This window comes from Ursus arctos, unplaced genomic scaffold (assembly GCF_023065955.2).
Source record: "Ursus arctos isolate Adak ecotype North America unplaced genomic scaffold, UrsArc2.0 scaffold_16, whole genome shotgun sequence".
In the NCBI taxonomy this organism is placed as follows: Eukaryota; Metazoa; Chordata; class Mammalia; order Carnivora; family Ursidae; genus Ursus; species Ursus arctos.
Genome location: NW_026622830.1, coordinates 60,812,619 through 60,817,326, shown reverse-complemented (window position 1 = coordinate 60,817,326; position 4,708 = coordinate 60,812,619). Strand labels below are relative to the sequence as shown.

The window sequence follows — 4,708 nt, the reverse complement described above, 5'->3', positions numbered from 1 at the left end:
TTTTTTTGTTTTTGTTGTTGTTTATGATGGAGAAAGGATAGCCTTGTCAACACATGGTGCTAGAAGAAGATGGCCCATGCTTCCACTTTCCCCTGCGTGAAGTAACCTTGGGTCCATCCCTTGTACCATATGAAAAGTAACTCAAAATGGAGCCTAGACCTGAGGGTAAGCCTAAAATTATAACACTTCTAGATGAAGGAAAAAATCTTTCTGACCGTGAGCTGGGACAAGATTTTTTAGATATAACACCAAAAGCGTAAAAGAACAAATAAATTTTTATCAAAACTAAAATGTTTGCTCTTCAAAATATACTGTTAAGAAAATGAAAAGACAAGCCAGTAACTGGGAGATATTTGCAAAGCATACATCTCATAAAGGACTTGTATACAGAATATATAAAGAACTTTCAAAACTCTAAGAAAACACAGATTTTTTTTTTTAAAGGACACAGTTTTGGAAAATTCACCAAAAAAGATAGATTCCAAATAATCACATGTAAAGATAGTCCACATCATTAGTCATTAGGAAAATGCAAAATAAAACCTCAACAAGACAGCATTACGCATGACCCACGAGTAGAATGGCTAAAATTAAAAAGACTAACCAATACCAAGTGTTAGGTAGGATGTGGAAGAACAAGAACTCATACATTGCTGGTGTGGATACAGAATGCACAACCACCTTGGAAAACAGTTGAGCAGTTTCTTAAAAAGTTAAACATATACAGGGACACCTGGGTGGCTCAGTTGGCTAAGCGTCTGCCTTCAGCTCAGGGCATGATCCCAGGGTCCTGGGATCGAGTCCCACATCAGGTTCCCTGCAGGGAGTCTGCATCTCCCTCTCCCTCTGCCCCTTGCCCTGCTTGTGCTCTCTCAAATTTTTAAAAATCTTAGAAAAAGTTTAAACATATATATAACTTCTAGTCATCTGCCCAAAAGAAAATATATGTCCATTAAAGACTTATATGCAAATGTTCCTGGCATATTTTTTGGTAATAGCCAAAAATTGGAAAAAATGCACTATTAGCAAGGATGGAGGGAGGGAGGGCATAGTTACTACATTCATTTCTGATGGTAATGCAAATTATTATAATTCCTATATATTTTGGCAAGAGCAATAAGAATTGTAATTATCTTAAAGATGCATTATGTATAAAATGATATATGTACCAGGTTACTCACATTAGCTTTGTCTGTAGAAGCAAAAGGCTGGAAATAATTCATTGTCCATCAACAAGGAACTAGATTTGTAAGAAAAGGTATTTAACATTCTCTATTAGTTTGCTAGGGCTGCACAACAAAACCACAAACTGGGGTGGCTGGAACAGAAACTTATTTTCTTTCAGTCCTGGAGGCTGGAACTCAGCAGGTTGTTCTTGTTTTTTCGAGGACCTCTCCCCTTGGCTTGTAGACACCCACTTTTCTGTGTGTTTGCATGGTCAACAAAATCAAAATGAAACAATGAGGCTATATAAATATTAGAATGTGGCCAAGTCACCATGATTTGCAGCTCTATACATGTATCAGCCAAAGCTAGTTAGGAAACAAAATCACTGGGAAACCACTTCGAAAGAAACGGGATTGGACTTTGTGTGTGATCAGTCATCAGTGAGCACACCGGGTGGTGGAAAGGGGGCACTGACTTTCACTTCCTACATTGCTGTTTCATTTTAACTGCATACATATTACCATTACAAGAAAAAACATGTTTAAACTTCTAACCACAATTCTAAATAGGCAGTCAATATATATCAATACAACATCCAAAATTTCAGATTTTCAACTAGTATACATTCATTTCAAAAAAGGAATATACTTATTTTATTTGGGAAATTAAATACAAAAGTATATCGTATAATGTAAATTCAGGAAAGCTGGTGGGCTGGCAACACTACAATGTCCTTCACGGCCACTCACCCTCACAGGGGACTCACACGGACCACCGGCCTCACCTGGCTGCATGCTTCCGTGTGCTCTGTGATTAGAACGAGGGAGGGGACTACAGACCCACAGTTAAAATATCAACATCATCCATCCCATTCACTAGGGAAATTGTCCTTATTGTTTACCTGCAGAAATTTAGATGAAATTCTTATCTGGCTACAAAAACTATCGAGACATTTTTTCCAATAATGAAAATAATTTGTAAAGGGCAGCCTACAGACCAAAGTAGGTATGAAAACATACAAATCCACATCTCAAGTAAAGCTTTTCTATACCTTGGATTTCTTGAATGTAATTTTGGCCGGAAACATTTCCCCTATGTAAAAATGAAACTGCACATTTAGTATCTGCCAGGTCATGGGCTTATCTGGACTTTTAAATTTGAATGCCTCTTACCGACTACTGTAGTGGTCGTGGAGGGGACTGGTGGGGAAAGGCCACTGCCCAGCAGGCAAGAGCCCTCTGTGCCTCTGCAGCCCATACCATTCAGAGTTCATCAGACAAGAGGGTGCCCTCCACTTTGCTGACCAGCTTCATGTGTCTTTTCAGTCAGTGTGAATCTGGGGGGAAAACTAAACAAAGTTCCTGTTCTAGCCCGTTTCTATTCCCCTCTTCCAAGTGGTAATACGGGTTCCTAGCCCACAAGCTCACGGGCAGACGAGCCAGATCAATTGCTGTTGGAAATGGGCAAAATCCAGTACTCTTCCTTTCTGCTTCGCAAACAGCCAGATGATAAATTACTGTCATTAAAAAAACATTACATATACTGAAAATTTGGATAGACCATCATCTCTATCTGCCCTTGTGATTTGGAAACGCATATCCCAGACGCCCAGCTTCTGGGCTTGCACAACACACACCATCAGAAACAACACAGGATGCAGAGACCTACCTTCTCCCTATGCAGCAAGAGATTATTTCAAAGAAATTCAAATGGCAGCGGGGCGGCTGGGGACAGGGTAGCGTCAAGTGTAACTTTCCCCCCAGTGCTGCCTAGACATCAGGCAGGCTACTAGCACCATGAAGATCTGGACTTCAAAAAGCATCTTTGACCAGCTGTGGGAAACTGTTATAACAGCTGCAATGCAGAAATACCCAAACCCTATGAACCCAAGCATGGCTGGAGTTGATTTATTGGATAGACTTACAGATCACTCTGGAAAGTTGCACAGCCATACACTTCTCAGCACAGAAACTGCCTTCCATTGTGAAATCTCTTATTGGTGCAGCAAGAACTAAAACACAGGTACAACAACATTCCATAGTTGATCCTACAGAGAAAACAACTGTACTTGAATCTACTAATATTTTATTTACAAATATGGTTTCCGTAGTTGAAACTCATATGCAAACCACATCCTCAGGACACAGAAAAAACTGTTTTGACTCAAGAAGACATAGTTATTGTGAAAGGAGTCAGTCTCAGCAGTTACCTTGAAGGACTGATGGCAAGTACAGTATCTTTGACTGCTAATAATATTGGGCTGAGAAGCAATGGAATGGATAATACAAAAATTAAGTGCTGAGGGGCACCTGGGTGGCTCAGTTAAGTGTCCAGCTACTGATTTTGGTTCAGACCATCATCTCAGGGTCATGAGATCCAGCCCTGGGTTGGGCTCCACACTGGGCATGGAGCCTGCTTGGGATTCTCTCTCTCTCACCCTCTAAAAAAAAAAACCCCAAGATTGAAGAATTGGCAGCTTCAGCAAGAAGGAGTATAGGGACACCAATGGCAATTGCACAGCAGCATTTGTGAAATGTCAGCAAATGACAAGGAAAGCTGGTAGGCGACACCCACTCCCCCAGGTCTCTGCAAGCTGGCAATATATTTATTTGTCATTTAAAAATCAGGATGGGTGGCTCAGTCAGTTAAGCATCTGACTCTTGATTTTGGTTCAGTTCATGATCTCAAGGTTGTGGGAGTGAGCTCCCCGTCAGGGTCCCACTCAGCAGGGAGTCTGCTTGGGATTCTCTGTCTGCCCCTCCCCCCACTTGCTGGCTCTCTCTCAGAAATAAATAAATAAATCTCTGTATTTTAGGGAAAGTTGTTTTCTTTTTTTTAAATAAGCTGAACAAAAGCTATATGACTTTTCATCAAACCAAAGAGGTGCAGGGTTTCTAAATAAAAGGTGTCATCTGAAAGTAGTATTGTTTGAAATGACCACCTAATTTTGAGGATTCCAGTATTTACACAAAAATTTTCATAATTCATAATTCATCGTATTGGCATAATAATCTCCTTTAAGGAAGAATTTTAAAACTTGTCATGCATGGGAATTCTTGCAAAGCAGAGCCATCTGAATACACATAATTACCTGCTGTGGTAAACCTCACAAACTAGTATGAGGGAATGCTCTTTTTTTTTTTAAAGTTTTATTTCAATTTAATCTCTACACCCAATAGCTCCAACTTACAACTCTGAGATCAAGAGTTACATGCTCTTCCAACTAAGCCAGCCCCTGAGGGAATGGTCTTTAAAGGGAGAAATTAGGGGCCCCTGGCTGGCTCAGTCAATTAAGTGTTTGACTCTTGATTTCAGTTCAGGTCAGGATCTCGGGGTCGAGAGTTCAAGCCCCACATAAGGCTCTGCGCTGGGCGTGGAGCCTGCTTAAGATTCTCTCTCTCTCCCCTCTGCCCCACCCCTCCATCCCCCCCTAAATAAATAAATAAATAAAAGGAGAAATTACATAGTTTTAAAAGACATATTAATTCGTATAAAATAACTTGCTCTGCCATAAAGCACCATTACAAACCACAGTGTTTTA

At 40.4% G+C, this 4,708-nt stretch overlaps 1 pseudogene; it reads left to right on the top strand.

The window, feature by feature from the left end:
• The first annotated feature begins 1,758 nt into the window (after positions 1–1,758).
• Positions 1,759–3,730, top strand: LOC113248360 (PRELI domain containing protein 3B-like; annotated as a pseudogene).
• Positions 3,731–4,708: the final 978 nt, after the last annotated feature.